At 39.4% G+C, this 13,222-nt stretch overlaps 1 protein-coding gene and 1 long non-coding RNA gene across 2 annotated transcripts in view; both read left to right on the top strand.

The window, feature by feature from the left end:
• Window positions 1-473: 473 nt before the first annotated feature.
• On the top strand, window positions 474-1,664 carry LOC145431738 (uncharacterized). The gene is made up of 2 exons (XR_013912018.1): window positions 474-961; window positions 1,227-1,664. It is a non-coding gene; the product is annotated as an uncharacterized LOC145431738 (long non-coding RNA).
• A 9,402-nt stretch (window positions 1,665-11,066) lies between these two features.
• Window positions 11,067-13,222, top strand: part of ctnnb1 (catenin (cadherin-associated protein), beta 1) — a 39,370-nt gene continuing 37,214 nt past the window's right edge. Inside the window, exon 1 of the mRNA XM_080308248.1 lies at window positions 11,067-11,193. The gene's annotated coding sequence lies outside the window, so the exon portion shown is untranslated. The remainder of the gene's footprint in view (window positions 11,194-13,222) is intronic.

Here is a 13,222-nt window from a genome sequence, read left to right on the forward strand (position 1 = left end):
CAACATAATGTTCTCTGAAATTATGGAAACACAACTATTCTTGTGTGTGTGTGTGTGTGTGTGTGTGTGTGTGTGTGTGTGTGTGTGTGTGTGTGTGTGTGTGTGTGTGTGTGTGTGTGTGTGTGTGTGTGTGTCAGAGAACTAGAAAGATAAATAAATGGAAAGAAGGAGATAAAACAACAAGGCTTCAGGTTATGTGGAAACTGGGCAGCTAAACAGAAAGAGGAACAAAAAGACTGTTATCTACAAGCGAAGCAGTCTGTGAGACACGCACACACTCACATGTACACAGCGTTACTCCAGGCTACACTTTTGTTCAATCACTGTGTTGTCACACAGCAGTCATGTATTGGTTCTCCGGTGCAAACGTGATTCATCCGGCCACCCTCGAGCATCCACACAAAGTACGAGGATACAAAACACGGTTATTAGCATCTACCTCATCTTCACTGTGAACAAGACATGATCTTAGGTGCCATTTAGTCATCATCTGTCAACCCCATGCTGTAAGCAGTGAATGTTCCAGACAAATCTGAGCTAATCCCTAAATATAAGGTCATCTACCCCAGCTGACCCCCACACACAGACACATATATCTAGCAAGGTTAGCTAGTTAGGCAGGGAAGTAGCACACCTGACCCCACTCTGTTGTTTCCCAGGCTGTGCAGTGCCAAGACTAAAGGTTACCTTTTTACATACGCTTAATCACACATGCACACACACACACAAACGCGCACACACACGCTTCCTCACTCTCGGATTTACTCAGAATTGAACAAACTGGTTTGGCTAGGCTAGCACTAACACACCTGACACACACAGGCACACTGAAACACACTCAGGTGTCTGTGAAATATTCTCAGTTGGCTCGAGGAATCTGTGGAGAGTCCACCGGATCAGCTGTTAGGTGAGGAGACTGAATGTAAAATGGACTTGAGCCAGGCTGAGTGAGAGCCGAAAGGTAAACAAGCTAGTAATGATTTAAAATGGCCACACACAAAAAAAGACCTTCTACGTTAATTTGGCGTTGTTGTAACTTTACCAGTTATTTTCTAACTTCTGACATGTGCTGCCAACTGTGGGTACATAGTAAAAAATACATAAAATACATGGTAACTTTGTAGTAGTGAAAATATGTTATGTTATCTGGATGATGCCATATGAAACTTGTCTGCTTTATCAATATGTAAAAACTAAAATAAAGGACTATTATTGAATACATTTAGGAGCAGGGTCATAAGACCCTTATGAAAAGGACACCGAGGGAACAGTTTACCCTGCCCGGGATAGGGTTACCGGGGCCCCGCCCTGGAGCCAGGCCCGGGGAGGGTGCCCGAGGGCGAGCGCCTTAGTCCATGGGGCCCGGCCGGGCACAGCCCGAAGAGGAGACATGGGCCCATCCTCCCGCAGGCCCACCACCCGCAGGAGGCGCCATAGGGGTCGGGTGCATTGTGTGCCGGCTTAGACTGCTGCCCCCGCGACCCGGCCCCGGATAAAGCGGATGAAGATGGATGGATGGATGGAAATTTAGGAAAGTCTTACTTAGATCTTCATCCTTTAGAGAAACTATAGTAGCTTCTCTCAAATAAAAACAAACTGAGTCTATATGAAGCTTAGTAAATATCTAAAGACTGTCACATTAAACATATGAGAACTACCACTCACTAAACTCCATTGTGTGTTTTTCTATCAAGGTTTGCTTTCCCTTACATTATGTGTTTGTCTCTTCGGGATGATTATCATGCTGTAAAACGAAGCTGTTGCCAGTCAGATGCTGTCCAGATGTTATTACATGGTGCATCAATGGTACTTCTCAAACACCACTCCCTGAAATGTAGTAGCCTGTCAATTCTTTTGTCTTCCACTTGTCCAATTTCCTTAAAAGTTTTCAAAAACCCACTGGACACCATGCTGAAATACGGCAAGTTTTTAATCTAATGGCTCTTTGAGAATCTGCAAAAATACTATTTTATGTCTGCAAAACTATATTATCGTTGGAATTTTTCATAGGTTGAACAAACTACTGTGAACAAGTTTAAAGCCTGCTAGTAACTAGTAAGTGCTTAAAGATATATAAAAAAAAAAGTAATTTAATTAAAATAAGGCCTTTTCTACGATGTCTGCATAAACAACACTGGTTATCTCTTCACTCTGGTGCTTTTATACTTGAATGATTCACAGGTCAGTCTCAAGTGGTCCAAACAAGGTTCCCATAAAAAAGATCAGGCACAGGGACTGGACTGAGTGAAAAGGTATCCAAAGACCAAAGAAAAACTTTGAAAGACATTCAAAGCTTGAAGAACTATTACTCAAGTTTATTTTTAATTTTTTAATTACAAGAAAGTCTGGCTCAATGGAAGTACAATAAAAAAAGAGACTCAAGACTTTTGCACAGTACTCAGATTTTCTCATGGGTGACAAAGTGTTATAAGCTATTAGTTGATAAAGACAAATAATCGTATTATAAAAAGTGCAACTGACAATAAAAATGTAACTTAACTTTACTTACGCAACCACACTATAAAAAGGATTTTTTTTTTTTTAATGGAGCGGATTTCTAGAAAAAGAAGCATATTTGAATGCACTTTGAATAACAGACAGGTATTGTGTTGTGGCTCAGTTGTACATTGTATTTGCCACAAAGCCATGAATCATATCAGTGTGTGAAAAATCCCACACTATTCAAAAGAGTACATTTCTAATATTGCAAACAGATGGCACACTCACAGTTTGTTGAATTACCTGTAATTACATTGTTTAGATTACCGCCATTTTTTTCGACTGATGTTTAATTTCACAGTTGTTTGTACACGTTTCCCATGCCTGCAGGCTGTGGTTTGTGTGCTGTGTATTATTTACAGTTCATGTTCTGGACAAGAGCAAATTGCTGCATTTAGCTCTGATTTGTACAGAGTGTGGCTGTGTTTTTTGCACAACACGCATTTACCTCAAGAAATTCAGTTTGAATACAGACTAGACGCCTGAAAGAAAGGAAGTTGAATGGTTGAAAGTTTTTTTTATCCTCACCTGTGCTTTTCCGACATGTCAAAATGTCCTCTGTGAAAAACGTTTACTGAGTAACAGAACATCTCTGGATGACTGTCCTATTTTTCTTAGTCTAGCTTTCATTCTCTTTTTTTTCTGTGCTATTTTGCTAACTTTGCTAACTTTAAAGTACAGTAGAGAATAAAATCCTCCACTATTCTAAACGCACATAAACAAGGGTAGACATCCACAGAGAGGGATCACAGCTTGAAGAAACTATAAGGCTCTGGTGAGCTACCATCCAATTTAATCAATTGCTTCCTGCAGTTGTGATTTATCAACCAATTAGGCAAGTGGACAGGAAAAGCAGTGCAACTATAAATAAAAAGCTTAAAGTCAGTTATACCCGATCAATGTTGAATAATAAACTTTATTGATGCACAAAGACTTAATAGATGATACCCAAGTGTAGCTTGCTTGCTGCAGTGCACCAAAATCCTTCCATACAGCCATATTTTAGATTATTCTCAGCCATTTTGACTTGTTACAGCAAAAAAAAACAGTGTTTCAAACATTATTAGTGGTGTCTCTGAAAATGAACCACCATAGAGAACAACAAGATGTGGCTTCATCCATAATCACACAAAAAGAAAAAGCTAGATTTTAGTGACTAATGACATGAATGCAGTAAGCCTAAAATTGCTTGATAACTGCAGTCCTTTCTTAAAAAAAATATATCTTTATCATTAACACATAACGTGTCTTTTATAAAAAGAAAAAATGTAGAGTTGATTGTTTCTTTGCCTCTTTACTTCAAAACATTAGCCATAAAGCTGCCAGTATTAACATGTTAGCTCGCTAGGTGAATGTAGCCACTATTAGCTAAAATAGAAGTTTTAATTAGACTCGTAGGCCTTTAGTTCAAAACTAAAACATAAAAAAATATACAATATATATACATAACTACTGTGGTTACAGTCACAGTAGTCACATCTTCCCTTTCTGCCAGCAAGGTAAGAAAACTGCAGGAGTCAGGTAATTATTCACTCTTGTAAACATTTCATTTCAGTGACTTAAAACCTAAATAGCAGATGGATTAAAGAGGAAATGTTGAAGCTAAATGTCTGTGAGGAATGAGGAAATGTTTATGTCATGCTGCAGGTATTAGCAAAGCCAAGAAAAACACAGGTGCAGCTAATAGCAATGCTAATTTCTTTCAGAATGCACACTAGCCCAGGTTTATGTTAGCATGTTTAATATCTCAGACTATGGGGCAGCATAACTGTAATGCAGATGAAATGTTAAAAATCAACTATGTAACGGGTCAGTACACAAAGTTCCTGATGGTTCAGAGTTTGTCTATTATAACTTTGTAGGGGCATTGCATGCAAAATGAAATTATTTCTTTGCTGTAAACAAACAAACAAAAAAGTTAAAATGCTTGGATCAGCACAGACTTTGTAGTCAATCTTTTGCTTTTGCTCCACGGACACAAACAGTACAAAGACGTGTGACAGGAATGAGTAAATGCATCTTCACGAGTAACCGAGCAAAACATCTGAAGTCGCCTACCTACCTCTGCCTATACGTTCTTGCCTCTCTCCTTTTTCTCTCGCTGTTTTCAAGTCTCTCTTTAGTATGATTTTTCATACAATTTCATAAAACTAAGATTAAATGAGCTATAATCAAAAGACCCTCGACTTGTAACTCAAGTATTTATCCTCAGTTCAGTGACCACAAATAGCAACTACGTTAAAAATAAATAAATAACGTGAGCCACAGGCCTCATGGACCAGCAGTTTCATGTCAAATTGAGAAAAAGGATAAGGAAACGTGTCTTCATGTGCTTTTTTCAAAGCCACAATTTTTTGTGAGTCAGTATGACATTGAAACTGATGCATTTCAATTGGAAGGATCTCTTTCTTGTGAGTCATTCAACAGGACCAGTTACCAAGGCAATCTAAAAAAGAAAAGAAAAAAGGAGTTTGAAAAAGCAGAAATATTTTTTTTGATTTTAACCAAAAGACTAATCTTTTTCTAAACCTAACTAAGTACTTTACCAAACAAACAATTAAATAAAAATGAAAATACCAAAAAAGACAAGTGAATGACAAGTCACAGTCACACCACTTCCTGTCTATTAAGACAAATACCCTGTCAAACTGGAAGCACTACATTTCATAGGTCATATGAGAATCAAGCAATAGTCTCACAGATAGTTAAAGATGTGTTCAAACACACAAACAGCGAGTCCTTACAGACCGACACGGAGCAGAATGTGTTCAGTAACCCCCAGATGTGTCATAAGGTTTTCATTGCTCAGACATATGTCACACCGCAGAATGCCCATTAGCCTCTCAGCATGCCTTTTTGTCTGCTCGGGCTGTATCTGTAGGCTTGTCACAGTTACACATCCGTGGCCCTCCCTCCTCCTTCCCTCTGTACAGCATACCAGTGGAGTCAAAGTGTCATTCCAGCACTTAAGCTCAGACACACTAAAATCACCCACATGACAAAGCACAGACATGCACCTTGTTTTTCTCTGCTTAATAGTGACCTTGTCATCTGAACGGCTAGCCACTGGACTTTAGATAGCCGCAACATTCAAAGCATATCAGCTGATAGCCAACCTCGATGACATTAAATCCTGAGTGTGCTTACTGGTTGTCTTTTTCCTGAAAAAGCAGTAATACAAAGTGTTAAAAATTGTTATTTTAAACATACATCTCGTGCAAATATAGAAAAACAAATATATATAGGGTAAATGTATCAGCTTTCATTTCAAGCACAGTTTTCTATCATAGAGTGATGCACTGCTTTGATGCAGACAATCCTTTGTTCGCATTTGATCCCGACTCTGTTGTATCTGAATTAGCACGATTTCTTGTTCATGAAGATTTGATTGTTTCAATTAGCTCTTTGTTAGCGCACCAGTCACTGCTGAATTTTTCCAGGTGTTGATGTTCATCCACATTTGTTCCTTTGTTATATTTCCTTGGTGTTTCCTTAGCAACACAAAGAAATTAACAGCGTGAGCCACCTGTTTTTGTTTTTTTGTTTGTTTGTTTTTTGCAGGTCTTTTCAAACTACTGTGGATAAATTAAATAAAAAGAGCCTCTTTTATAAAATACCAACTCTGCTCAATAATTTGTTAAAGAAATATATTGGCTGTTGTTTTTAAAAACATTGTTAATCTTATTTTTCAATTTTGGCTTTCTAACCTTAACAGTACTGTGATGATTTCTCCTCATAGGTGCCAAAAACAACTTTTTAAATCTGTTATTTCCAAAATATTTTTTCAGCATCTACAGAAAGTGACTTTAATCGTCACTGGAAAAACTGTTACAACATTTTAATCTTTTTTTTTTATGAGATCAGAACAATGTAATCTGCCTGTGCTGTTTTCTTTTTTGTCTGAAGTGCAATAATAAAGTCATTTCAAGCGCTCCACAAACACTCACACACCATAATCAGCATCAGTGAGCCTTGCTGTGCCTGTGGAGTCATTTTATCAACTCCAATTTCAAGCACTCAACAGAGAACTGTGATTGCCATGATTGTGGCGTTTCAGTATCACGTAATGCATCAGACTCTAAATAGAAACAAAACTTTGCTTCAACAACAAACAAAAGAAATAAAACCCTGCTTGTTCTCCACGATGCTGAACTATATGAGTTAATCTGAATCTCCTTAATCTGTTTTTGAGAACAGTGATATGCTCCGACTGTTGTCCAGTGCATTAGGTCAAGAAATGTTAATTGTCAGTGTGTTGCAGCCATTACATACAGCTAAAGGATTTATTAGTAGTTAAGTGTAGACACTGCTGATTTATTAATCATTATTTGTATCCAACTTGGCACAGTATATATGTGTAGCAGAGAAATATATGCACATGTGCACGCATGTTTCCGACCTATCACAAAACCCTCATGGGAATGAAACCCCCTCCCACGACATCTGTCCCACCATATCCAAAAACATCTCAAGATTTGTGTAAGGAAAACCAAAAAGAGCTCAAGGTGCTGACAAGGTCACCAAGTTTCTCTAGATTCCAATTTAATGGTCAAAAGCAGCAGTTCTCAACCCCTGCGCCGGTTCGTGAGTCGGTTGGTACCAGGCCGCAAGAGTTGAGGCTCAGGTGTGAAATTTATGGTTTTCAGGGTTTTTATTGTTAGCTTGGTTTCCCTGGGTCTTTTCCCGTGTTGTAGTTGTGTGTCTTATTTTGAAAGAAATATTTACCATAGCGACCAGAGAGCATTAAGGGGCAGAGAGGAGGATGTTACTCTCAATGTTGTTGGTGCATTTCAAGAGGACATTGCTAATACAGTTACACAATTACAAAGTGAATATCACAGTTTTTGTCTTGGTCGTATCATTTAATTTTGTTGTATTTATCCGCGACACCTTAAAGGCCGTGACAATATTGTCTGACATTAAAGCGGTCCGTGGTTGGGGACCGCTGGTTTAGAAGACCCAAAAGTCTCACTGACATCTTGGTGCCAGAGACAACAGGAAACCCCCAGAGGTCCTGGGTCCATATCCCAGGACCTCTAGGGTCTGTTTCACCAATATGAAGCAAGCTACACCCTATCAGTCCCCTTCATACTATTTTGCCACTATAAAGGGGACCTACAAAATATTAGGCAGACAGTTTTTATGATTAATTGGACTGGCAGCTTTTTAGCCCCTTTCTAGACCTGACCAGTTCATGTACACATCAGTACATACATGCTTTATACATCACACACACTGATGGATGCATCAGGAGTGGTGTCTTACCCAAGGACACATTGTCATGACCACTGGAGAAGCCTAAGATCAAACCAGCCTTCCAATTAGTGGATAATGTCAAAACCACACCTGTCATCATGGTTGGAGATTCTGGCCAATCAATGCAAAAAGTTTCATCATTTTCACCAGCTAGGTTTGAGAGTCTTTTTAGCCACAGTTCAGTTGTGCCATCCTGACAATTGTAATGTTTTTTGACTCTAGCACCAACCTGCATGTACACTTACTGCAATGTAAAGCCTCTGTCTGTGGAGGGTGTCTGTTTCCAGGGTTAATTGCAGGGGAAATAGCGCTACGAGGAAGCACTACATGTCTGGAAATCTACCTGAGATGTTTTTGCTAGATGGCTAACGAAAGGCACAGCTGGAAAACAATGCATGGCAACGCAGCAAAGGTTAAATCGAGTATTCCGTCAGAACCCCGAGCAGCGCCCCCGTCGCAGGTCTCCCAGAAACGAACACGGAATCTGCTTTTTGTGACGCGCCGCTGCTGCCAGCCTGAAATCGGCCTATAACAGAAGAGAACGGATGGTTTGTGTTTAACCTTGGTCTCAATGTCACTCACCAGCCTCATGCTCCTCCATAACCAACAGCCCTCCCCTCCTCTTCCAACACCAGACCACCTCCACAACTCCCCCCACCCTCAGCTGGTGTGTTTGAGCTTCTCAGCAGGGGGCCTGCAGTTCCAGAGATATGTGGGGGTGGAGTGTGTGTGCATACATGTGTGTTTGCGCACAGACATTTGTGTGAAGCCTTTCGGCTTGTCCCTGGATGTGCTAATGTGATAATTGAGTATTCCAAGTTCTGCCTGCAACTGTGTCACCATGCACAGACACACACACACAGCTAGTTTGTCTCAGAATAGCTTCCTCACGTCTTGATGACATTCTTCAGCCTGAGCTGTGTTGAATTTTTAGCGATAACATATGCAGCGACTAATCAGTTCGTTATTTGTTATATTTTTATATTTATAACATGTATGAAAACTGTACCCAGAACATCTTTACAAACTAGTAAATGCACATACATTATTTAAAACGCTATTTCTCAAACTACTCAAAAATAATAATAAAAAAAATTGTGGATGTCTAATTTCGAATCACTGATGTAATAATTAAGTCTATAAAAATACAACCCCTGTGATAGACAAACACAGAGTCGACTGCATGCCTACAAATAGAACAGATTGTGCTCTATCTCTCTCTCACTTCAGGAAGATAAAGTCTCCAGAATTCTTTTAAAGGAGCCACCAGTGTGCCCAGGGACCAGCGAGCAGCATCCAGAGACCAGCGCTCGTCCCCCTGCCCAGAGTCTGAGGATCACTAAACTCAAGAGTTGATGCGTTCAGAAGCCAGTAGGTCATAGCTGCGCTCCGAGGCTCCAGGCAAACACTTCACAGACAAACCAGAAAGGCACTTTTGGCTTTCAATATTGATCAGTTCTCGCACATTCACAGACACGCACACACAGACACACATTGCATGTCAAAGAAATCAATGAGCAGACAAATTTACACTGGCTGTGAACCAAGTAATTCTGGTAGTGTTTGTGTTTTTTGAGTCCGTGTGAGCTCGAGTATATTCATGACTGACAAACAGGAGGAAAGAGTTGAAAAGTTGAATCCAGACCAAGTTCGGCGATGATGTGGTGGTGGTGAGGGCGCTGTGTAGAGAGGAGGAGAGGAGGCGTTGACGAGGCGTTGTCGGAGCGAGAAGAGAGGAGGGGATTACGGTTGGCGGTTCACTGTCGAACCAGCATCGATACAACGGCAGCATTTGCCTAATCCCTTGGTAATGGGAGCTTAGCGGCCTCCTCGGACACACAAACACTCCCACTACCTCCTCCTCCTCTCTGCTCCTCTTCTTCTCCTTTCTTGCCCTCTCCTCTCTTCATTTACATAACATTAGAAACATTAAGGCGACTCCAACAAGGCCCCATTATGTGCGTGTTGGTTTTGGGTCCCATTGCGTCGGCCCCAAGGCTTTGGAGAGGAGAGCAGCAGAATGAGTCAGGACATCACAGAGGCTTGTCCACTGTTTTGTCTGCTGGAGATGGTCTGTGTGTTTCTAAAGGACTCATTGAAAGGAGAGTGAGAGAGAAAGAGAGGAGAAGAAAGTGATAAATGGTTTTCTGAGAGTCCAGAGCGAATGATCTGATTGCAGATGTGTGTCCAAAAAAAAGAAAAAAGCCAGCTGCAGAAACCTGAAAATGCACAGGCTTCAGCTCAGATAAGGCTTTGTTTGTTTTTCTGATAATTAATTAGACAGAGTAACATAAAAAGCGCCGTGGCAATGATGTTTCATGGATGATTCCTGGCACCAGAATTGTTTTTCAGAGCTGAGGTTTAAACATCAAGGTGACAGAACTGAAAAAAGGGAAATAAAAAGAAAACAGAATTGAGCTTTTCACCTCATAGGTAGCTGTTTACTCAGTCTGCCACACAGACACAGCTTTATTAGCATGAAACTATTCAATTAGCCTTTCAGTCTGACTTGAAGTTTGATAATAAAAGTGTGATATTATATCATGAGGCTGTGAACTAGCTGTCCCTGACATAAAATCAATGGAAAGAAATGCTAGAAATTGAAAGAATTGGTGTTTAATGAACAAATAGACCAATATTTGATTTTATTTTTTTTGTTAGGGGAAAAAATAAGATTTGTGCTGTTATTTGTTTATATTTATTTTGAATGATTTTAAAACATAAAAAACTGATTTAAGTCAGCATAAACATGTATATAAATAACTAGTGTATCAATACACAACTTTATTTATTAAGTGATTTCCTTTTAGCTGTAGCTCTTTATTTTACTTAGCTGTAAATTTATCAAATTATAACAAATGGTTACTTTAAACACACACATTTTGTGAATACATTTCAGTGTGTTCTTGCTATAATTTTGTTTTTCAAATATATGTTATTAACGTACAATTTGGGGCTAATTGTCTAATATTTTTGAGCAGATGTAATTCAGAGTAGCACGCTGCATCCTCACTGATAGATTCACATATGTTTTCGAACGTGTCTAGACTAGACTAGCTGTGCAATTACTCACCAAGCTGCACACAAACTCACAACCATGAGCCAGCAGAGGAAAAAAAACAAAACAACAAAAAAAAAAGAGTGCTCTGTGTTTCTCTGCTTTTTATAACTTTCCCCTTTTCCTCGCTTTTATTTAGCCCCATAAAGCAGAGTTTTCAGTTGGCTTCAAAGCTCTGTGCCGAGCTCAGTTGGGGGCCTTCAAAGCCCCCTGTCTGTCGGCAGGTTTAGGCACAGAGAAAGCTTCTTGTTCTTTAAGGATTTGGCTCACAAATAACGCCCAGCCAGGGCCAAGGCAACTAGCTTGCACCCTGACAGGATAGTAGACAGACTCCAGCATTTTAGTGATGTGTTTTATGGGCTGTTGCTACATCTATCCGAGTGAGTACCTGCTCTGTTTGGTTATGTTCTGCATTCTTCTGATGTTTTCTGTGCTGTCCTCTTCTTAAAAATGGTGCCTGCTTTCAAGACATTTATCTTCTGACTGTTTCCACTAACTGTAAAATGAATTCTTGAAACTGAAGAAGTAAATCTAGAAGTAGTCTCTAATTCCTAAATGTAGTTTTCTTTCCTTTTTTGCATTGGATTGAGTTAGTCCACATGAGAGATAAAAAGTGCACTAAAAATTAAAAAAAACTGCAGAAACGTAACTGCTGTTGCATTTTGAATAAGAACGCTTTCCTTGAGCTTCTCTTTAGATACAAACTGAGTAAGATCATTTTGCAGTGTGGACTATATTGGCTTAGTATTGGCTAACAAGGGCAGATAAGTAGAAGTTTTTGTCTACACCGTCTGATATATATAAGGGTTTAAAAACAGGTCTCCGAAGAACTACAGTGTTTAATAGATTTTTTACCTAAATATGTGACATTGTGGTTTTATTATTGCTACAAGATTGATACACATGTTGCTGGTACTAGATTTTTTTTTATTTTTTTTTTTGACATTTTAAAGCAAAAAGGATTCATTAGAATTTTATTATATGCACATAGTGTTCATGCTTCAGGTTTCGGTTTAAGGAAAACTCACATGAAAACATAACAACAGGTTACTCGGCTATATACCATAAAAAAGGGAGGAGACTCAAACCCCCCCCCCCCCCCCCCCCCCCCCCCCCACTGGCCAATCAATGCAGGAATCAAATTCAGTTAAAAACAGCATTTTGACAGTGAGCGAGATAAATCGAACTGCGGCTGAATTTACACAAAACGGAAGAAAAAGAAAATCTATGTTTGGACGCCAGCTCTGTGAATGCCATCGAGTATTATGTGTAGCTTGTATGCTTATAAAAATATTATTCAGAGGTATTGCTATATTTGTCAGATTTAACTTATTTCCAATATAAGAAATAAAAACCAGCACATTTAAGAGATTATTTTGTGTGTTTTCACATTATTTCTTCTTTTCTTGTGTTTGTTTGTGTGTGTGTGTGGAGTTGTTCTGATGATTGTTGCGATAGGTGTCCCACGCATTACTCTGTGCTCTAACGCAGTGCTTAGAATTGCAACACTGCAGAATCAAATACAGATCATGATCATGATTTTCTATTTTCAGTGAGACGGTCGGCAGTAACTGATGGGTTTTTGACTTTGTTTGTTAGAAAGTGTTGCACAGTTACCTGTAAGGACCTATAGGTTTGTAATGTCAGACTGCAGTGAGGATTATTAGTAAAATGAACGTGGGGGGAGGGGTCACTGACCCTTTAAACTGGCACTCACTGTCGTCTCCCTGATGTTTAAAGATGGAGGACATGAAGGATTGGGTGAAAGCACTTCAAACTTGACTCTCATATTATTTTTTTGTTGAGGGGATAGGTTTGTGTCTCCAGCCTGTGTGACTGCCTCCTGTGTTAACCTAAATAGCTGATCAGACTCTAATAATTTGATATTCTGATTTAATCTAAAGCAACGAAACATTAATAAAAGGACCCATTTTCTGTACTTTTTTAATAGTTCAGGAGCATAGCTAAAAATGATATCATACACAAAGACAAATAAGAAAAACCTGTGTTTTAAAATATAATACAGCAGCTGTGTCATCATAGTGTGTAAAAACAATATCACTTTGCTTCTCTCTCATTGTAAAAATGTACGATACATATCTTGTTGTGCACCTGTCCTTAAGGTCTTCACACAGTGTTGTCTCTCGCTCTTGCTTTTTACCAGGGAGCTGAGGATCACAGGAATAGCACACACTATCACCTTTTTTTTCCTCTGCTTCTCTTATTGTTAGTCACTTTGGATAAAGGCCTCAGCTAAACGCCTAAATTGTAATTGTAAATAGCAGGCCAGCCCACATGTTAGCTCACCAGTCACAGCACGCTTAAGAAAGCAATGCTGAGAGGCTGACGGGATGAGATCGAAACAGGCAGCCATTATAATCAGTCATTCAGCCTTTTGGAGTAGACATT

The sequence above is a fragment of the Astatotilapia calliptera genome, chromosome 11 (assembly GCF_964374335.1).
Source record: "Astatotilapia calliptera chromosome 11, fAstCal68.1, whole genome shotgun sequence".
NCBI lineage: Eukaryota > Metazoa > Chordata > Actinopteri > Cichliformes > Cichlidae > Astatotilapia > Astatotilapia calliptera.